Below are 23985 nucleotides of genomic sequence, written 5' to 3'. Positions count from 1 at the left end.
AAAAGTGGTTTTTATTCTACTTAGATGATATCACAAAAGATAATGAGATTCAGTGGAAATAGACACCAAGAAAGCTTGATCAAAACAAAAATATATTTGTCATCTTGTTTATTTTTCACATATCCAAATTCCTTCTTCTCTTATTTTGTCACAAGTCTTGTGCTTTCCTTTTGATTGAGTTCTTCTTGTCTTTCCTTCCTTAACTGAATTAGTTTTCTCAAATAGATCCACAAATATTTTCCTCTGTTTGTGCTCCACATTGTGTGTGTGTGTGTGTGTGTGTGTGTGTGTATAGATATATGGTCTTTAACTGGGGTCAACCTGTGGCTTTTGAAGCCAACATGTTAATTGAATTTGAATAGAATAGTTATCCATTAAAGATATATAACATTTGTCACACCAAATTCTTGTTGTGTGTGAAGTTCTTCCCTTCTTGCACACATCTTAGTAGCACATGTGCGCCCACCTTAGTAGCTTGTGCAAACTTCTCTAAATGGCTTGCACACACATATATAAGTGGTGTTTTCACACCAAGGATGCTAACTATTGCCAATATTGTTAGACCTGCATGCCAACAATAGTATGTGGTACAACAAGAGATAAATAGTGATTGACAACGATGAAGTTGGCACTCCCTTTGACCAGTTAGTGGACATTTTTGTAATTAATGTATTTGTATTCATAGAATGCAACATAGGACGCATTACATTGTAGTGAAACAAGTTGACTTATAGAGCTATCATTAGGAAAACCAATCAAGCAACTCAGCGTTCCTTCTCATAGGTAGATATTTGTTTCCTTTTGCTTGGGCCATCAATGACAACAATGATGACATCTCAACAATCTCCCCCATTTCCATTGATGGAAATACTCTCCCCTTTCAGTATTGTCTACCCCTTTGATATCAATGGCATGGGGTGCTCACCCAATAATCGTGTTACTCTCCCTATCATATTCTCCCCCTGTCATATTCATTTCTTTTGCTCCATCTCAAATATCAATGCAATCAAATAAATATCTTAACAATGGTTCATGGTGCATCACAACTAACATGTTGACACCTTCTGTATCTAGTATCCATTTTGTCTCAGGCCTGAATCCATCATTCTTAGCTTGTTGAGTTTTGCAGACTTGACTTAGATTAGAGGAAATTTCAGCCTAAAAGTAGCCTCCTAAAGAAAAATCAAGAAATTAATAAAAAATGTCATTTAGACATTTTTTTAATATTACTTTACTTTTATATATGTTCCACAATATTTATTAACACTAGATTTAATAAAAAAGTTTAATAATATTATTTTTAACTTTTTATTTCATCGAAATCACTCAATATATGATACTTTTATTAAAATAATTGTCTAGATATATTTTATATTTAAATTTATCTATCCATATTTATATTTTATTCTTAAATGTCTATACATATTTTATATTTAACTATTTTTTTGGTGTTTTTTTAACAACATTGTCTACTAAAACCACAATTTCACCTAGAATATATTTTTTGGCCGGAATTTGGTAATTTGTGTTTTTTTGAAATACGTTTTTTTAACTATTTAACTATTTTGTATTTTGTATTTTATATTTAACTACTTTTTAACTATTTAACTATAACTATCCATATTTATATTTTATATTTAACTGTTTACATATATTTTATATTTAACTTTTTTATGGTGTTTTTTGGGGCATGGTTATTAATGTCAAATAGGCCCGCATTTTTAATCTATATTTTTTTTAACTAATATCAAGATTTACATTGCATTAATATATTTTTCTACATTCTAATTCATATGGGTAAGGTAGATAAATAGCATTAATAAAATATTTCAAGGCTACCCAAATCAGTAAGAAAATATTTCATCAATACAAAAGCTAATATTAAAATATTTCATAGATACCCAAATTAAACAATTTAAAATTATTTAGGACGTGTACCTATTTTTAAATTTAAAGCATTTTGATTGGTTTACATATTATGACATAGAAATTACGTGAAAAAATCATGGGCGATTTTAGGCTAAAATTTCCTCTAATTAGTAAATACTTTGATATTTAGCATTCCCCTAAGAATTTTTTTTGTAAGAAAAAAAACTCGTCCTCTTCACTGCAACAAAGTTCTTAAATCATTTTTTAACAATTAACTTTCATCTTGGGCGACATGGTTTGGTTCTTAGGGTCTAGGTAATTAATTCTTGATGTTCCCAACACCATAGTCTTCAAATCATCTCTTATCTTCATGTTTTCCTTCAATTTCTCAATCTTCAACTTGGTATCTATAATTTTTTCTCCAACATTTCCTGACTTAGGATTCCCTTTAGAAGGCTTCCCTTGTACATCGCTACAGCATGGTAACTTCCCTATTCTAGCCATATCATGATCAATTTTGAATTTTCAAGCTCCCTAAGCGCGCTCTCTAACTCTTCATTGTTTCCTTCAAGTCTTTCCATTTGGGTACCATGTTCCTTTGAAACAAATCATTGATGGTTACACAAAATTGCAACCTCCTTTTTTGCATCTTGGTAATCAGAAAATCTTCTCTAACAAAGTGACACCAAGTTTATTGAGTGTAATGGATGCTTTATATGCTCTAAATACTTTTGTTGTAAGGTCTGGAGTAATTTCCTTGAGATGGGCATTCAACTTACTAGTTTCAAGCTTATCAAACAAGTCATCCCCTTCACTTTTACCCTTTTTGAAGTCACCAATGGCTGTGAAGACTCGTTCATCTACCTCAACTGTGTTGAAGTAGAAAATGGAATCCTTACCTAGGAAATCAAATTGCAGAGACTTTGGAGGCATTAATGTCACATTTTCCACTTTCAATGTGCAACAACCCACTGTATCAGCCTCGTCATCATCCTTCTCATTGCCAGCCCTCAGAGCAAGCCTATTAATTAGGTACTTTACGACTGTAATCTGTTTACTAGTCTCATCCCTTGACTTAAACCACCCGGTATATGTTGCTCGAATGTTATCTATGTAATCCTTGAGCATTCTTGCCTTCTCATACTTTTCTCTGTCACTTTGGCATTTCCAAGAACTAATGGGAGCCAAGAATACATATTTGAATTCTTTGGGATTGATTGGGTCATTCCAATAATCCAGCCACGTTACAGTCCTGCCATGCATGATCTCTTTCCACTTGTGGTTTTATTTGGGAAATGGGACTACATAAGATAGTTAATAACCTTTTGAAATTTATTAGGAAAGAGAGAATTAGTGGAGTAGCAAACAAGACACTTCTAAAGAATTTATTCAAAGAGTTTGAAAAGCCACTTCTCAGAGGTAGTTCAGAATTTTACTTAGTCATATAACTCTCCATCCTCATTTTGACCTCAGTGAGGGATAAAAGTTGATCTTGTAAATCATCTAATTAGGTTATTTTCTCCTCTGCCATGTCTGAAAGCTGAGTCTTTAGATCAAATATTTGATTATATTTTTCCTCTGCAATGGTTAAGAGCTGACTTTGTATATTATCTATTTCTTGTTCACCGTTGGAGCATGTTCCTTCGTCTCTTTGGTTTGATGTTGTTAGCTCTTTGTAATTCCTCCATGTTGAAAAGAGAAACTCAGAGGTAACCACAAACCACTTGGAAGTTGGAACCTATCCCTTCCAACTTTAGAGAGGGATCTCTCTGCTTGAAATTTTCAATCACTTGGATATCAGGCTAGGTATGGTGCTCAGTGGGGTATAAGTTGTAAAGGTTTGCTGGTAGGAAAGAAGAGATATCCATTGGGAAATACGGTCATATAAGTTTATCATTTTTCAATGATAGGATGAAGAGAAAGAGGGATATTCGATAAGGGAAAGGTAGGAAATCCTGGTGGTGTAATCAAACTAATTCGATGTAGGAGGGTGAGTATAAGAATGGTGAAAACAACATATAGAGAATCAAACTATAGGATGAATTCTAAATGTTGTTTTAAGAAGAAAAATAAACTGCTTGGTAAACTATAGTAGATAATTTTAAAATGAATTCTAAGGTAAATTTTGGTTCAACCAAACATGAAGAAATACATTCATGGCATGGAAATAATGTAAGGAAAACTTACAACATGAGAAAATCACAACACCATCAAGAGTTGACATAAGAATCCCTGTAAATTAAACCTTTGTCTTTCATTCACTGGAAAATAAAAAATACAATACGCACAGTGTTGTTTCTTCTCAAACCTGACCAACCCTTTATAGTATGATATTTACATATTATATACATCAAAATCATTAAGTTTCCACCTAGCATAATTGAATTCCCCAAAGGAGAAATGGTAATCAGCTAGATGCAATGAATGTAGACCTGCTATGCTAAAAACTAGGAAGTGGTTTACCTACTGTAGTCCTCAATCTTAACGTATAACCAAAACCTTAAATATTTACAATTATCTATATATTCAACATCCTAAGGATTTAGGACACTTTTCAACATCTTCAAAGTCAGTTTTGGAAGCTTTGGAGTTGAATTTGATGGTCAAACAATTCATTGTCCAAAAGTGCAATGAATATATTTGCTGAATATCTCCTAAAGGGTAATCCGGATTGAGATGATTTTTTCAAATCAAGTTAATATAATTATAACCCTTCTCAACACAAATTTTGAGCCAAATCTAACACAAGGATATCGAGAAAATCCAAAAATCATTGTAGATGACAATGCCTCGTTTCCCGAAAACCGTGAAGCATTTTAACCTGAAATTAAGTGAGCTTATTCATCTCACCTCCATGCATCTACTGTAAAATTTCATGATAAATAGCTACAAGTTGATGTCACAGACTATAGGGTCTACCAATTAAAAATTATTACACAACATAAAATTGAAATCCACACAATACGTATGCATACAAAATCTTAGAAATAATTCATTAATAAATAAAATATTTACAAGAGAATTTTTGGCCTCTCATTCCTCATTCTACTTCCTTACATTCCTCATGGGCTTACCTATATTATACAAGTGGATCTGAACCCAAAGTAGGTTCTAGATCCTAAACAAACTCCCACAATATCTCTCATCATCCATAAAAAATATCATCTAATACCTTATTTTAGATAAGATCTAAATAACCCTCAAATATTTCAACTCTTCCAAAATACTCTCGAACTTTCTCATATTTACAATAATTCTCATTCTCTCCTAAAACTATATGAAAAATACATTAAATAATTAAATCCTAACTTAGGGAACCAACTCCCTTGGTAAACATGTAACCCTAGGTTAGATGCTCCTGCATAAGACTTCCCAGGTAAAAGGAATTCATGGTCTCCTGACCATATGCCTTCATAAGTTGATAAAACTCCTCCTGGATCCCAAACTTTCACTTGTAGTAAATCAGTTTCTCTGTCACGTTGTTGTTGTTTTATCATTGTTTTTTCTCATCTTCTAGGATTCCAAACTTTATGATGTAATTATCCTTCTGCTTTGTTGATGTATACTTGTGCAGTCAAACGTATCATGTTGTTGTCCTTCTACTTCATATCACAATATCTTGGTTTATGTGCTTTTTTCCATCAGTTTCCTTAGTCCTTCAATGTCAACATCCAATCTAGTTTCCTGTTGAATTTTATTGTTACTAGCTTGGAATATCAATTCATCATCTTTAACATTAAATTGCAAATTACATTTTATTTCAGGTTCCACATTTTCACTCGAACATTTTTCTTCCTTATTTGAAACTTTATTAGATTCAGGTTCCATTAACATCTTCTCTAGAAATTGTAATTCTTATTTACATTTCATAAGAATTTTACAGTCACTTTCAGAAATAATTTCAAAATTATTGGTCTTCATCCTTGAATGAAATAGAATTAGTGTCATGTCCATCATCTGCAACGCATCCTGCATCTACATACCAATTGTCAGATTTAAAAACATAAGGATTTATAGTCTCGACAAATGATTTTGTCCTCAAGTCTTTATGTTGAACTTCTAAACAATATTTTTTTCTTGTCATATTCTTTGCCTAATATCGACCCTTGTTCAATTTCACAAATACAAATTGCTTCCTTATCATCCTCACCAAGCATTCGTCCTTGTTCGGGTTTACAAATGCATATATTCATCTCAATTATCTAGATTTTTTCCATTTCCCTTAACAAAACTTTCAAATTGTGCTTCTGTCTTCTTGCAATCAACTGCTTGATTGGCCATCTAGCTATCTTCTTCATTATCCATCCATGTTTTTGATTTTGTAGCAGCTCCATCAACACATTAAGTCGTGCCTTCAACTCAACGATCTCTTTCTCGAACTCTTCATCACTTACACCAACTGCTATGGCATCATTGTGGCTTTTCTCTGAATTTTTCAAATGACTATCCATAGTCATCTTCATCTCATTTTCCCCTTACATAAGATCCTTTGTACTCTGCTTTCTTTGCTGCAAACAACTGCAATATCCCTTGTCCTTATAATACATTTTCCACACTTTGGGTGTCGGGCTCTACCGATCATGCACCCATTACATTGAATGACTTCAATATACTTTTGATTTGACTTATGATTCAACTTTATAACCTTTAAATCAAGATATTTTTAATTCTAAGGACTTCTAACCATTTATACTTGACTTGAAAAAATCACTTGACCTACTTATTTCATAAACTCTTCATCTTTAATTTATGGGAAATTCTCTCAAAAGAAAACATTTAATTTGAATTTGGCCTTACATATCTTACTAAACTCTTTTGACTTCATCACAAATAGACCTTTACTTCCTCTTTTCTTTAATTCCTCTTTTAAATGAAACTGCCCATGGTTTCTCAAAACTACCCATTCAAAATTAAACCACTTTCCATTAAGACATGCTTATCATCCAAAGTGATGTTCTCCTTAATACATGAAAATAAAATTACACATGTTGATTCCTCCCAATCATTTATTGTTAAATTTAAAAACCATCGAAGGTTTTTTTCCAAACCATTATAAGAATACTCTTAAACCTTTTAATTTCGATGACTTCTAAAATTTCACTTTAAAAATAAAGTCTTTATTCACACACTGTTCTTAATAATTCTTTGTTTTCTTTCTCCATGGATATACCATATGAAGTTTTGGAAATGTAAAATTGATTTACCAAAATTACTTTCAACTGAAGCCACCAATTTAATGTTGTCTTGTTTATTCTTTGAAGAATCTTTTCATACTTCTCACGTTGGTTCATGCAACATGTTTACGCAGCCACATGTTTAAGTTCTTCTATTGATTTTTCTTAATATTTCAACTCTCCATAAGATAAGGAGCATCTTCTATTTTGTATTTATTATTTGTTTAATTTGTAAAATCTTAGAGAATTCTAGATTTTATGGAGATTTCTAGAATATGTTGGAGATTAAGTAGTTAGGATAGATTCCTAATATTGAGAGAATTTCTCTCAACTTCCTCCAAATATTTAAGGAGTTTTATCTTTTGAAGAATTCGAGACTTTTCATCCTCTAAAATAAATATTCATGTAATTCATTTGTAAAACCAAGTTTGAAAAAAAAATTAAATTAATAAAATTTTATGTTTTCTTTTATGTTCTGCATTATCATTTTGGTATCAGAGCCATAAGAGAAGTGGCATATTTATGCATTGAGGGTTTGAGAAAATTGTGCAACTTGCACATGTTGGATAGAAAGGTGTTGCACGATTACCAGATCATATGAGAGGCGAAGGTCGGTTTCTTGTTGGGCCTTATTCTTGACCACTCGAATCATGGTGAGACTGTGGATGTTTCGATGCCAACATTATGGCTTGAGCCTTCTTTCTATTTGTCTCTATTATTTTGTTTATTCAATTGTAAAGAATGTGGTTGTTGAAAGCCTGCATTGTTTACTGAAGTGTTGGAGGTTGCATCAATGATAATTAAATTTTAAATATTGATGAAGTGTTGGCTTAAGGTATTTATTGAGGACTTGTATGTGAATAGCCAGTTTCATGAGTGTTGATCAATTTCCTGGAATTGATAGAAAGAGAACACTGACACATGATTGTAAGTATTGATAATTTTCTAATAGTAAGTTTGAATTTATTTATTAAAATATGTGTAAGGTTAACTTTAGATCCTGCCCAGCTTAATTAATGCAGAGAAGATGGATCGTTACTACCAATGAACAAGGCCCAACACTTGTAATTTTCCAACAAAGAGTTGAACTACATTGGGCTCAATTTCCTAGGGAATACGATCCGTTCCAAAGCCAAATTGATATACAAGATAAATAAAACATTGAATTCATTATTGTATAGGGTCGTAGTGCAAGTCTGGAATGTAGGCCCTCCCCTCTATTCAGAAACTTAATAGTTATGGAGTTTTGAAACCTTAAGAAAAATCAATAGAAGAACTGCAACATGTGGTTGTGTCAACGTGTTGCATGAACTAGCGTGAGAAGTATGCAAAGATTATTCAAAGAATTAAATCTCCATGCAAATAAAAACAAGACACAATTAAATTGGAAGCTCCAATTGAAAGTAATTTTGGGAAATCAATTTTACATTTCCGTAACTGCATATGGTATATGCATGGAGAAAGAAAACAAAGAATTATTAAGAATTGTGTGTGAATAAATACTTTATTTTTAAAGTGAAATTTTAGAAGTCATCGAAATTAAAAGGTTTAAGAGTATTCTTATAATGGTTTGGAAAAAAATTGTTGATGGCTTTTAAATTTAATAATAAATGATTGGGAGGAATCAACATGTGTAACTTTATTTTCAGAAGAACATCACCTTGGATGATGAGCATGTCTTAATGGAATGTGGTTTAATTGTGAATGGGTAGTTTTGAGAAACCATGAACAATTTCATGTAAAAGAGGAATAAAAAAGGAGAGGAAGTAAAGGTCTATTTGTAATGAAGTCAAAAGAGTTTAGTAAGATGTGTAAGGCCAGATTCAAATTAAATGTTTTCTTTTGAGAAAATTTCCAATAAAATAAAGATGAAGAGTTTATGAAATAAGTGGGTCAAGTGAGTTTGTCAAGTCAAGTGGAAATGGTTAGAAGTCCTTAGAATTAAAAATATCTCGTTGTAAAAGTTGTAAAGTTGAATCATAAGTCAAATCAAAAGTATATTGAAGTCATTGAATGTAATGGGTGAATGATCGGTAGAGCCCGACACCCAAAGTTTGGTCAATGTATTATAAGGACAAGGGATATTACAGTTGTTTGCAGCAAAGAAATTAGACTGCAAAGGAGCTTATGCAAGGGAAAAAGGAGATGAAGATGACTATGGATAGTCATTTGCAGAATTCAGAGAAAAGCCACAATGATGCCATAGCAGTTGGCATAAGTGATGAAGAGTTCGAGAAAGAGATCGTTGAGTTGAAGGCACGACTTGATGTGTTGATGGAGCTGCTACAGAATCATAAACATGGATGGATAATGAAGAAAACATCTAGATGGCCAATCAAGCAGTTTATTGAAAGAAGACAAAAGCACGAGTTGAAATTTTTGTTAAGGGAAGTAGAAAAACTCTAGATAATTGAGATTAATATATGCATTTGTGAACCCGAGCAAGGACCAATTCTTGGCGAGGATGATCAGGAAGTAGTTTGTATTTTTGAACCTGAACAAGGGTCGATCTTAGGGAAAGAAGATGACAAGAAATAATATTGTTTAGAAGATCAACATAAAGACTTGAGGACAAAATCATCTGTCAAGACTATAAAGCCTTATTTTTTTAAATCTGACAATTGGTGTGTGGATGTAGGATGTGTTGTAGATGATGGACAAGACAATAATTCTATTTCATGCAAGGATGAATACCAATATTTTGAAATTATTTTTGAAAGTGACTGTAAAATTCTTATTAAATGTGAAGAAGAATTAGAATTGCTAGAGAAGATGTTGATGGAACCTGAATCTAATAAAGTTGTAGACAAGGAAGAGAAATGTTCAAGCATTGAAAATGTGGAAACTGAGATAAAATGTAATTTGAAATTTAATGTGGAAAAATATATTTTTAGTTTTTAATAAGGAGCACATTTCATAAAATAAAAATTGTACATAGTATTTAGAATAAAATTCTAGATATATTTTAGAGCTTGAACATATCTTAAAACTTAACTAAAATCTATTTGAATAAGATCAAACATAGTAAAGAACAAAATAGATAATAGTAGACACTTCAAAGATAGAAATTAAAGCAATATCTAATAGCAGAGTTTCCTTGGATAACACATCTGCCATGGTATTATTTTCCTTGTGTGTATGAAGAACTTGCATATCATCATATTGCTCTTGTAGCTAGCATATTTTCCTTTACCGTGATTCTAAATGAAGGACCCATAAGTCAACTCTTTCATTGAACCAATCCACAAGGTCTTTTGAATCCCCATACAATTTCAAAAGACAATCCTCATAGCACACCACATAGCAAGGAGTTCAAGTGTAAAATGTGTGTCTTGGCCAATACCTAGTTTTCATTTAATCATCATAGTATGGGAGAAGGAAATGACTATAGCCACACCACAAACATCCCCCTGACTAACTAGATCAAAAAAACCTCATACTATACCCTATAACAGTAGCAACTTCACATATTTTATTAACTTGATCTTCTTCCATTTTAGTAGTAAGGCTATCTTGCATTATGTTCTATAACTTTATAGAAAACCACAAAATCTTCAAACAAACAATAGACCTAGCCAAATTCCCCACAATATAAAACTTTGGTAACTTTAATTTGAAATGCATTTAAATTGTTTTTATATTTAAAGTTTGTTGTTTTCCCCAAACCTCATTGTAAGACTTTGGTAGTTTATTTGGAAATGATACCATCCCATGAATTACTCTAATTTATTTTATTATTTATTAATATTTATATTGAATTATTTACATTATTTATTATTATTATTTTTAATTATTTTATTTTTAAATTTGAAAAACTATATATCTATTGATTTATTTTATTATTATTTTTAATTGCTCACTCTCCAGTCTAGTAGGATAGAGATGTTGTAATGTAATGTTTAACATTTTGACTAAGTTAAATTACATAAAAATAAAATAATACAATGCAATGTAAACATTTTTACTTAAAAAAAACAATATTAAAAAAAACGACCCATTGTATTTATAACCCATGGTATTCATGTGCAATATAACATATTTAAAGCGGGAATTAAATGAGCTTAGATCCATCTTAACTCTGGATCTACCAAGTTCTAAGAGGGATCAAATCTATTGAAATGCAAACCCGATCCAAGTGTTGGGAGGGATCAAATCTCTTGAGATGCAAACCTCTTTTAGAGTGAAAAAAAATTGATCCCTCCAGTTGTTTAATAGATCTAGAGTTAAGATAGATCTAGTTTAGTTATAAATAATATAAAATAAATTTGTATTGATTAACTTTTTAATTTTAATTTACAAAAATTGAAATAAAATATTTTTTAATATTTTCTATTAAAATTATGATGATGATGATGATCATGATCATGATGGTTAACGTCCACTGAGACCAAACTTTGGTCTATCGGACCTAAAGAAACAAATTATTTAGTTTGATTTAAGATTTTATTCCTATGCTCACAAAGCTTAGAGAGAAGCCTCCCGGGCTCACTGTAATTTTGACATCGTAAAAGGCTAGGAAGGTCAGTATTGCAACAAAGATTTTGAAACTGAAATCTAATGTGGTTGTACACGGGGCACTCTAAGAGGAATTGATTTTCATCCTCGATGTTTGTATTCTCACAGCGATGGCAGAACCATTCCATCCATGGTGTTTTAGGAACTACCCAACGACCCGTTTCACTATGGAGCTCATGAGAGTTCGTTCTAATCTTGGCTATATTAAGTTTTTTCTTTGAGCTAGTTAAAACAGAGAGATACTTTTGATCTTCTAGGGTGGAGTTGATGACCTCCTTATAATATGTTAATTTTCTTTTAGTTGCTAAATCTTTCTCACACCACATTTTTTCTTTGAACTTAGAAGTAACAATATTTTTAATGTTATCAATGTTTTGCAATGCAACATTCTCGTCGATCTCCCAATGGTTTAACCAGGCCCTGGTGTCTTTATACCAACCTCGTTTGAGCCTTAGGTGGTTTTGGATGGAATTTAAAGCTAGCTTAGGAAGTCTATGGTCTCCTATGTTATTAAGTTTATGCTTGTATAACAGAAGCCTAGTCATAGCTAGGCTCTCGATAGAGAAAAGACCCACTTCTATAAGGAGAATAGGATAGGGTGTGTTGCTTTTAATTTTGAGGTTATACGTTATAAAACACTTCTAGATTTGTTCAATCTTTCTCCAGGATTCTCTAGAGATGCTACAACCCCAAAATATATATATATATATATATATATATATATATATATATATATATATATATATATATATATATATATATATATATATATATATATATATATATAGACGGTATGAGGGAGGGATCGTTATCTATTTTTTTTTTCTAAGTTAAGATAATCTATTGATATAAACAAAAATGTACAGAGAGGAGTAAGCCTCAGCAGAGTTTAACATAGTGTTTCAGAATATATCTGGACTGCCCCAACATTAGGGAAATCAGTCCATAGGAACAAAAAACGAAAAACCAGCAAGGGTATCAATTCTTGAAACCGGAAACAACCAAGGAACAAGTGAGATTTTCTCACGACAAAGATCCAGACAAAAGACCAGATTCGAACCGAAACTAGAAAAAGCAAAAAACCAGACAGAAGACACCTGTCATCCATGTCATACTATTTGAAATCATCCAGGATGGGTTCCTCAACAATTGGGCATGCCCAATCATTCGCCTTGTCCGTCGACATCCTGCCGTGTGGCTCACCTCCACTGCCATGTGGCTCATCCACTGGAAGGGCGTTGCCATGCCCGTCAGTCACCACCTGCAAGGCTAACCTGTCATAACCGATACCACCTGGGGAGCGCCTGGCAGCAGAGCTACCACCCTCAGCATGCTGACTGCCACCAATACTCTTGCCATGCAGAGCAAAATTACCTTCGTCCAGCAAGTTCTTCCCTGTGTCTCTGCCATTACCGCGTCTGGGGGCTTCCTCTTGCTGCAAGTCGAAATTGTCCACCTGAGAAGCCAACTGCTCATTGTCTTTGGTGAAGAGGATGGAGATAGTTGCAGTAATTACAGGCCTGTTCAGAGTGCTACAGAATCTAAATTGGGTTGAGTGGGGAGCAGGATGAAGGGGCAAGGGAAAACTAGCAGCGTGCACTGCAAAATCACCATGATTTTCTCCTGAAGACCAAGCATGACTCCGTACACTTCGAGTGCTAGGATATCTTCCCGAACCATAGCTCTGGGGATGATGCAGTTCAGGGGAGGGAGAGGAGGCGGAGGGCTCAAGGTGTGCATCAGTCTGAGGACGAGAATTTCCTCCTTGGGTTCCACCTCTTCAACTTTGCATGCGATGCCTCACCATGCTAGAAATGCTGGCTGAATGTTCAGAGGGAGGTATGACAGAAGGAGCGATGACAGAGGGAGCGCTAACAGAGGGATTGTGAGAGGGAGCAGGGTCAGTCTGAGCAATGGTTAGATAGCAGAGACTGGAATGGGAATGGTGATACACATTTCCAAAATCAGCGCAGTAGACTAACTAGCAGCAACGCCTAGTTACAGTGCGGGAGCTAGGATCGAATGCTTGGAGCGGGAAGTTGCAGTGGAGCAAGGGAGAGGGTGAGACGATGAACCGGGGTAAAACCATGTCCAAACAGTTAATGACTTTTCATGAATTCGAGCCTGCAATAAATGTCACTTGCAGTGTGTCAAGAGGGCATCTCAGGGTGGTATGGGGAGAGGCGTCATCAACCAAGTGGCCTGTCCTCTCGCCGTTGGTATTAATTGTTGCCATTAATTCACTGTGTATCACTTGCATCCGGGTGCTCTCCTGCTTCCTGTGCCTTCTCTTTCTCTACTAGTTCATTGAATTCCTTTATCTGAGCCTCCATGGCTATGGTAGATAGCGCGTTTTCATTCAAAGCAGTGCTACTCTCCACACCTATGTTGGCAAGAAGGTCAGCCACCTTATTGCCTTCGCGGAAAATATGTTTGAAATTAACTACTCTGTGGGTCCTGAGCTAAAACTCAATAAGTTCCAGTCTTTCTGCTAGTCTCCAACTGTTGCCTACTTTGTTTGAGGGAGACCCCTGCAGAATTTTATTCACCATATTTATTAGGATTTGAGAGTCACCTTCAATCATGAGTGGGAAGAAACCATGTGAATGAGCTAGAAGGAGCCCTTGCCATAACCCTTCAAGTTCTGCTGAGTTATTTGTATCCCATCCATTTGAGCCTATGAATGTTAGAAGAGGAGTTCCTAAATGATCTTTGAAAATTCCTCCAAACCTTGCTTTTCCTGGATTGCCTTTCAAGGCTCCATCGAAGTTCAGTTGAATCACATGCTGGGGTGGAGGAAACCATTTGTCTGATATTGTACTTTTTGCTACCAATTTAGTAGAGATTTTCAATTATTGATTCCATTGTAGACTCCAATTGTTCCAGATGTTCTTTTCCTGTGGCAAGGAGGGAAGGTCATCATCATGCCAAGTTTGAAGTAGAAGAGTTTCCTTGAGGTTTTGGTAGACAGTGTTCCATATGATTTCCATAGGCGAGGACTGATCCTTGAAGATACGTTTATTCCTCTCTTTCCATGTAGTCCACATGAGAAGGCCTGGGATGAGTTTCCATAAGGAGTTCAGTACCTTACTCTTATAAGGATTTCTTGCCCAATTGCGTACTGTGGTAGGAATGTCTTCGTTAATTCTATTGTTCCTTTGGCATAAAAAACTGACTTTTTCCCAGAGCTTGTGAGCTAGTGAGCACGTATTCATGAGGTGCTAGGTGGTTTCTTCTTCATGTTTACAATTGGGATAGATGGAAGGTTCGTGAAAGTTTATCTTCCTCAAATTATCCCAAGTGAGGATTTTGTTTCGACAAAACAACCAAAGTAAGGTGGACACCTTCGGCCAGATGTTAGGGGCCCATATATTGGTCCAAAGAGGATCTTTGAGTGCAGAATCTTTTATGATTATGTTGTAAGCTTCATGCATAGTGAAAATGCCTCTTGCTTCATAGCCCCATCTGAGCACATCCTTCTTATCTTTGTATCTTATGTTCCGATTGGAGAGTTCCATTCCCAGGATTTGCTAGTCGGATGCCAAGTCTTTCTGGATGATGTGATTAGAGCTTAGCCATTGTCTAAATGCTTGAGAAATGCTAGGTTTCCAATATTGATTAATCTTATCATGCCTTTGTGTTTCCTAGTTAGGAATTTGGTGAGTATTGATCAATTCTTTTAGTTTATGTTTTTGCTGCCAGGAATCTTCCCAGAACCTTGCAATAGTGTCGTCCCTAACTTCCCAGAAGCTGTGTTGTTGGATTAAATTTTTGTGCTGCTTTGTTGCATTCCAGACTAGGGAACCTGGGCCTATATCACTGAGTCGGATGAGATCCTCAACAGGTCTGTTGTTAGCATATTTTGTTGTCCAGGGATCGTTATTTATTTTAGTTTACAAAGCAGATTTCATATGATGGGTTCTTAATAGTTTTGCATTTATGTGATGTTCTAAGTTCTTCCTTTATACACTACCTCCATTTAACCCTCATTTATTAAAATATTGATAAAAATCAAATATTTTAATGTATATGTTTAATCATTATTTTGATAGAGGTATATTCTATAGTGTAGTATGAAGGTGATGTGTGAGACGTGGAGTTGATACATGTCCCTCTTAAAGTAAAACTAAAATATTTTTGAAATAGAAAAGCAATGTCTCTTGGAAATACTAAGGGGGAGGGGAGAGGGTTGAATCAATTTTTCTTTACAATTGTTATATTATGCTAGTTAAGATCACTAGCTAAACTAGAACACAAGATGTACAACAACAAAAATAATTTTATGAATAAAAAAAACAATAAGGACTCCTATCCTCTACAACAATTGAACCTCCAACCAGTGCACCAAAATTATAATTTCTACAAGGCTCCAATCTTGTATTAGAACTCTAAGCCTCAAAAGTTCAGGCTCCAACCTAATCTCAACGAGGCTCCAACCTCTTATGAGGACTCACGAATCCTCTAAAATCAATCCAGGCTCCAACCTTGTATGAGGAATCCAATACATTAGAGCTCCAACCCTCTCAATTTACTTCAATCCTTCAAGGTGTAGGTTTTAACACTGTACAAAAATTACCTGCATACGAATTCTAAAATAGGAAATAAACAAAGATGAGAGCATAACACATTAAACACATATACACAGATATTTTCCCCTGGATCCCAAAATCGGGACTACCAGCTTGACTTTTTATTATGTTCCTTTCAATGTTACAATACATATTTATACATGCCGAAGCATCCAATACCATGGACCGAAAACCATTGCGCCCAAAACCATGTGCTAAAACCATGCACAAAACCATAGGTAGGTTCGTCCCACCTAATATAGGGTCCCAAAAAAATTTCCCCAGGGCGCTTCCCCGGACCCCGTAGAGGGGGGCTACCCGCTCCCCTCAAACCCCCTGTGACCCCCCCGCTATGCAATTGATGTAACGAAGGGGGGTCTCCACCCCCCAGTTAAATAGGGGGACTAGTCGTGGAAAGAATATAACACAAACCAACATTATCCCACTTGTCATTTTCTTTCCACAGCGGGCCATAGGAGAGCTTAGTCATTTATCCAGCTCCACAACACCCATTGTTTCTCTACACGAAGAGAACTTCTCATAGCTCACAAATTTTTTTAATGCATCTGCAATATTCTTCAAAGTCTCCACCTTTACCAGCAACACCTTTTTGTATTCTATCATATCCCTCACAAAGTGATACTGAACATCAATGTGCTTTGTCTTTAAATTATAAGCAGGGTTCTTTGCCAAGAAAATTGCACTTTGGTTATCACAATTTATCCTTATAGATCCCTGTACTAACTCCATATTTGAACACAATTGCTACAACCAAATTACTTCCTTGCTTGCATGAGTGGATGCCATGTATTCTGCCTCTGTAGTTGATAGTGCCACTACATATTGTTTCTTACTCATCCAACTGACTACACCTCCAAATAGGTTAAACACATACCCACTTGTAGATCTTCTCTGATCCAGATCTCCAGCCCAGTCTGCATCAACAAAGCCACGAATATCCAACACTCTATCCAATCCTGGTCTTCCTTGGTAGCACAAACCATAATCACTAGTGTCATGCAAATACCTGAAAGCCCGCTTCATTGTTGTCCATTGCTCCTTCCCTACTTTTGACATAAACCTTCTCAATACTCCCATTGCATGTGCAATGTCTGGTCTAGTACAGACCATTGCATACATTAGGCTACCAACTGCACTTGCATATGGAACATGGGACATGTCCTCTTCCTCTTCTTGTGTCTTGGGACACTGTTCAACAAATAAATTCACACCTACAAGAATAGGAACCTTCACCGGTTTACTATCCTGCATATTAAACCTCTATAGTATTATCTCGACATACCTCCTCTAATTTAACCAGAGCTTCCTCTTTGCCTGATCTCTTTTAATTTCCATGCCCAAAATATAATTTGCAGCACCAAGATCTTTCATGTCGTATTTGGAGGCCAATTGGGTCTTCAAATCCTGGATAATTTCTTTGTCATTTCCAACCAGCAACATATCATCCACATACAAGACCAGATAAATAACATGGTCACCAATTAATTTAAAATACACACAGTGATCTGCTTTGCTTATGGTGAAGCCAAGTCCCCGTATAAATGTATCAAATTTCTGATACCACATCCTTGGTGACTGTTTTAGCCCATATAGAGACTTTTATAACTTGCATACCAGTTCTTTCTTACCCTTCACCGTAAAGCCTTTAGGTTGCTTCATGTAGATCTCCTCTTCCAAATCCCCGTGAAGAAATGTTGTCTTCACATCCATCTATTCTACCTCAAAATAAAAAGCAACAACAACAGATAAAAGTAATCTAATAGAAGCTACCTTGACAACAAGAGAAAAAATATCACCAAAATCAATTCCCGGCACCTGGGAATAACCTTTTTCTACCAACCGAGCTTTGTTTATCTCCACCTTTCCTTCTGCATTTGTCTTCTCCTTGAACACCCATTTGCTGCCAATGGGTTTCCTTCCAGCCGGCAACTCCACCAGATCCCAAGCCTCATTTTTGTGCAAAGACACCATTTCATCAACCATGGCCTCTTTCTAGAGTTTTCCATCTTCTGAATCTACTACTTCCTTCACAGTTTTGGTATCATCATCAGTAATAGATAAAGAAAAATTTGAACAGAAAGCAGATGGACTATACCTTTCTAGCTATCTTTTTTCTCAAACTGATATTCTCACAACTGGAGTTTGTGGCTCTTCATCTTTTGATTCCTCTTCTGCTATAGAGTCTGATTCTTCCTCCTTTAGCTCAAACTCTATCTTCTCAGTTTTCTTTCATGGGACTTCATGTTTAATAACATTTTTCACCTCTCTGAACACCACATCTCGGTTGTACACAACATTCCTTGTTACTGGGTTCTGTTAACACCCAGGTTGTTCCCTATGACTCCCAAGGGAATACGGCTGGGGTAACCACTAACCAAGCTTTGGATTACAGTCTCTAGCCAAACTGTAATCAGAGAGGGCTCTCTCTTTAAGATTTATCTCTGTTTTGTGAGGATTTTAGGCTAGTTATGAAGTGAAGGTTTGGTTTGAATTTTGGTTGAATGATATCTTTCAATACCTAAGATGTAGTGTTCAGACAGTTGTAATTCATTGGGCAATGGAGTCTAGAGCTGTGAATTGTTTGAAATGCTTAAGTGGGAGTGTTCTGACTGCAGGGCCTATTGGGTATTCCAACAAACAAACTTAAAATTGTGGTGATGATTTATGATTAGCCAATGGAAAGCAATTAAGAATTATCCACTAAGCTAGTGGTGTGAAAGTGAAGTATATTGCACAGGAGCAAACTTGAATTCCTGAAACAAGGGTCACTGTGAAAGATATATTCTGAAAGTGCAGCAATTAAGAATTACACTTATCAAGATTATAACTGAAGAAAACATTCATTAACAACATAGATTGAGCTCAGGGTATTTCATGAATAAATCTTGAAGCTATTCTTTTTCTTTGCTGCTAAAATACTAGAACTTAGAAACATGTATGGATTGTAAAAGACTGAAACACATAACGAAGAGAGTTACAGAAGACTTATTGTATTGTGAGATGCACAGGGATCCTGCAAATTTTAACAAACACCATGAACGCGTTCAAACAGCTCAGAACTTGAGAGATTCCATCACTTCTTTTATTAAACTCTGAATAAATTACAACATAGGATCTCTTCAAGAGGAAATCAACAACCCCTGCCAGCTTATGCGAGGGGGAATTTATACAATAGGTTCCAAAATATCTGAACCGCTGAGTTATCTGATAATTAAATACGTTACCAACTTTTACAAAATATCAGAAAAGCAGTTACTGTTGCTATTAATACAAAATGAATGCCCTTTAACTTTGTCAGGAGTCTTCTTGACCCTTGGAGGTTACTGAGTCGGTTTGAAGTTTGCTCACTAATGCTGAATGGTTTGGCTTTATGCTTTGCCATGTTGTATCTTTCTCGGCCCTGCTGTCTGCAGCTGTCACTAATGCTTTACTGGCCGGATCTTTCTGCTGAGTTGGCTCAGCCCATTCCTCTCTCATCCACCGTGTATGCATCACTTTTTCTGAAGGTGATGACTTATGTTTTTTTTTGCTAAAAACTGTGCTGGAAGCCTTTAGATTTACAGTATCTTCTGTGTCATGCTAGTCCACCATTCCTGACTGGGCAACTGATGTCTCAAAATTGCCTCCAAGGTCTCATCTGCCTCTGTATATTTGTAGAAGTTTGGAGGCACATCAAACAAGTGTTTGATCTCATTCATTATAAAAAACAGGTTTTCTACCCTGTCATAAAGGCTTTTTCCAGATGTTGGCCCTGTTTCCTCTGAGGTGCTGGGTGTTTCTTTGATCTGATTGGCAGCAAATGTATTGACCCTTTTAGCATATACCTCATGTGAAAGTAGTCTCCCTGCGCTGTTCAGTAAGCCTGGAAGACCTCTGCTTTCTAGTACTGCAAATTTCTCCAAAAACTTATTAACTTCTGTCTGCATCTCCTGGCCTCTTCTTTCCAATGTTTGTGCCAGGGTTCTTAATGTTAGGACTCTTTTTATTAGCATGATGGTCTCAGTTCTGTTGGGAATTCCCATTTGAGCCAGCTGAGGACCTGTTCGGTAATTAAGCACATTGATCATTCTATTGGCCACCTCAGGCATATTGCCTAGAGATGCCCTTGCTCTTTGGACTTCTCTGTGTGCTTTTCCAATGAGCTCCATTTGCTCATGGATGGTCTCAATGTATTGCCATTGATCAGTTATGGATTGGCCAATGTTGGCCCATAGGACTGTCTTGAGTTCAGCTACTACTTTATCAAGTGTGAGCTCTTTCTCCAGCTCCTTTATCTTCTCTTTGAGAGCCTTTATCTCTCTTCCTTTCTCAGCCACACTTTGTTTTGATTTATCATATCTTTCATTGAGCTTAGCCAAATTCTCTTTGGCTTGATTCAGCTCTGTCATTTGGGCTTCCAAGGCCTGAATTTCATTCTTGAGTTTCTGCATATCAAGACTTTGAGCCTGCTCTGTTGTTGGTGCTGGTGCTGATGTAGATGGTGCTGTTTGTTCAGCAGGAGGAGCAGTAGTCGGAGGAGCTTCCTCAAGGTTAATTATTTCTGGAGGAGGCTGAGATGTTTGACCTCCTTCCTTTTGCTGTAATGATGCTTGCAATGCTGCCTGTGCAACCTCTGATTCTCCCAACTTTTCTTGAGTCTGGATCAGCTGTTTGTATAAAGACACCAGCAAAGCTGTGGCATCTTGATCATGTCTCAGCTGGGCAACTTCTTCCGTTTGAGGGTGAATAGTTGCTGGGATTTTGACCTTTTTCCTGAAAGCTGCCATGTCTGCATCCCTTAATTTCAATATTTCTTGTATGCCCTTGATGTCCTTGGGGTCATGCCCAATCTCTATGATTATATCTTCTAAGGCCCTGATCCTGTTGTCCTTTGCTTGAGAGGATGCTCTCTCCAACTCAAGTTGGGCAGCTGTATTATTTAGGCTATTTTCTAGCCTGTAGTTATCGAATGTCTTGTCTGCCAAGGAGGCATACACCATCTCACCCGTTTGCTTATGCAATTCAATTTTGTCCATTGGGTGGATGTCCTTGGCAAGGACCTCAAGATTGGTCCTCAAGTAGTCTGAAGGGGACTGTGGTTGCAATGCAGTTGGCATGAAGTGACTCATGATCATTTTGCCTTCATTAACATCATATGCAGACATCAGTCTTTGCTGGTTAGTGGGAGCCATTTTCAGCAAATGATTATATAGTTGTATTTTTATTGGCTCATTCCTCCTCTTTATGTCAATGAACTGCTGTTTGATGCTCAGTTCACCTTCTCTCTGCTGACTTGAGGAGCTGACTTCTCCTCCCACTATCCTCTCTTGTTCCTGCTGGAAGGAACTTGCTGAGGCCTCCATGCTTGGTGGGCCCATGCCCAAAGATTGCCCCAAAGGCATTTCCTCTTCTGAAAGGGGATTCATTCTGTGTCTTTTCACCCCTTGAGTTGTTGTCGTTGTGAGGGGAGTCTCTCTGTCCCTCTTCCTACTTATATCTTCTTTTTGTGGGGTTTGGAGGACTGAGGCCTCCATTGTTGTCTCTTGCCTAGGAGGCACAATTTGTTAGGGCTGCTGCTCAGTGGATTTTGGGGCTTCCACTGTTTGCTTTTGCTGCACAGGCTGCTCTTGTCTTTGTTCTTCTTGCTGTTGGTGTTGTTGTTGTTGATGCACTTCCTGCTGCTGCACTTCTTCTTGCTGTTCCACCTCTTTTTCTGTTTGCTCTTCAGTCATGGGAGGTGGCTGTTCCTATTCCACCTGTTTTTGTTTGCCTTTGCTGGATGTCTGTTGAGTGTCCATGGCAGCTTGCTGATGTGATGTTGAAGATGAGGCAGCTGCTCCAAGTTGCCTTTGATATGAGAAGGAAACTTGTCCACAAGTTTCCAAGTCAGCCTCTTTTTGAATATTCCTAGCCTCTCTTTCTAGCATTTGCTCTCTAGTAATTGGCTCTTCTAGAGTGCCCTCTTTCCAGCTCAAAGAATTGGCATACTTTTCAACATGAGGCAACCTTACATGTGCATAGTTACCCAATTTGTATTTTATCCTCCTGAGGGAAATAAAATGATTAGGGTCATAAGGTGTCCATTTGAAACTGGTTTGCAATTGGAAGCCCTCTAGGATCATATCTGCCTCCTTCCATCCCTCCTCTCTTTTGTTGTATAGAAAAGGGCCTAGCTGGTTCCTTACCTTCAGCTGCACCTTCTTGTTCTTACTTTGGAAATGGAAGCAGTCGGCATTTCCAAACTGCCTGAAGTATTCTAAGGCAAAAAGTCTCATAGGGACATATCTTGGCAGCCTATAAGGGTTCAACTCACAGCCATATATTCTGATTACTGTGTGGTGTTGGTAAAAGTACCAATCACCAATGCTGTAGGCCTTGGAGAGATGGAGAACTCTTTGCATGTCATCAGTCAACCTTGGAGGAGGAACACCATACAACAATGTCATAGCTGGGTGAATGAACAGGTCTATGAATTCACAGTATGTGTATGGTGATTCAGAAGTACAATGAAAAACTGAAGTCCAAAACACAACTGACCTTGGATTTCCCTGGGCATTAAGTTTCTTGAGGGGAATGGAGAAACTGTCTGGTTGATAAAATAAGAACAGATGGTAGATGTATGAGGTGTATCTGAACACCCTTTCCCTTTGTAGATTCATTAGTTGTTCATGAATCTTTTCTGCAATATATGTGGCATAGTCATAGTGTACAGCAGGAGGCTTTCCAGGAGAAAATATGGACAACATTGCCATTATGGTGTCATCAACATCCTCAACTCCCCTGTACCCCAGGACGTAGCTGATCAAATCCACCAGCATTTTGCCCAAGTCATTCAGGTAATGATATCCAATAGGAGGAGTTCTCATAGTTTCAGAGCTTGGCTGTATGAATAACTGATTGATTTTGATGATCTGGGCACTTGACAAATTACTTCCCTTCTTTACTAAGTCCAACATGGAGAGAGGGGTCAATGGTCTTGCAGTGTGAAAATGCAGCATCTCATTTATGGTTTCTGGGGTGATATGGAACAAGACTGAGCCTGTAGGACTGAGAATAGCTCTCTGGCATGGATCATAGCACTCCTGGCATCTATGGATCAAGTCTGGAAGGGCATTGACTTGAGGGAGGTTGTAAATGGGCAAATTTGAGTCCCAAATCCCTAAAATATCAGCTCCACTAAGGTGTTGGGCTTTCAATTCATTTAGCATATGAATATTAAACTTAGAATTCATTGGGAACCAGTCTATCATCTGATAATCTACATCTCCCAGGGCTTTCCATTCTAACTCCCTTTGAGGGGCATTCAGAGGCTGAATATTCAGGGCTATTGGTGTTTCCATGGCTAATAAGGCTTCTGACTTGTATGTGAACTGGTTTGAGTGAGCAGAGCAACACAGAGGGGTTTCTTTGCAATAGAGAGGTGAGTTGCAAGGAACAGAGGGTAAATTGTGAAAGCAACAATTGAAATACTGCTCAGAGGACTGATGAAGCCAGTACCAGGACTGATAAGAGTGTTTCTACGGTGAATTTATGCAGTTGAGGTTTTTAGTTCACGACTGTGCGAACTACTTGTGAATTTAGGTAAATTTTGCTAAATGCAGGCTCTGCATAAGGTTTTCTGCCCCGCCAGTTAGAAATGGATACAGGTCACTGGATGTTTGCTGGTGAATTCAGTGCTTTACACTCTCTTAAGCCAGTTTCTTGGACAAATATGGATAAAACCAGGTGTGGGGAATGATTTTGAGAAATACCTTGTGAATTGCCGGTAACAGTTGCAAATGCAGGTATGACGGATGCGCCCACGGTTTCTGAGTCGAGTTCTGCAGGTTGGCACTGGTTTGGTCGTGAAATGCATGCAA

At 36.6% G+C, this 23985-nt stretch overlaps 1 pseudogene; it reads right to left on the bottom strand.

Annotated features, from left to right (window-relative positions):
- Nucleotides 1-2133: 2133 nt before the first annotated feature.
- LOC149162661 (DNA topoisomerase 1 alpha pseudogene) lies at nt 2134-13891 on the bottom strand (annotated as a pseudogene).
- Between the last annotated feature and the right edge of the window lie 10094 nt (nt 13892-23985).

This window comes from Pinus tabuliformis, chromosome 5_2 (genome assembly GCF_031772625.1).
Source record: "Pinus tabuliformis cultivar Carrire ecotype Pingquan chromosome 5_2, CPIR1, whole genome shotgun sequence".
NCBI classification, from domain to species: domain Eukaryota; kingdom Viridiplantae; phylum Streptophyta; class Pinopsida; order Pinales; family Pinaceae; genus Pinus; species Pinus tabuliformis.
The sequence above is the reverse complement of the archived record's forward strand: the minus strand, read 5'-3'. Positions and strand labels throughout refer to the sequence as shown.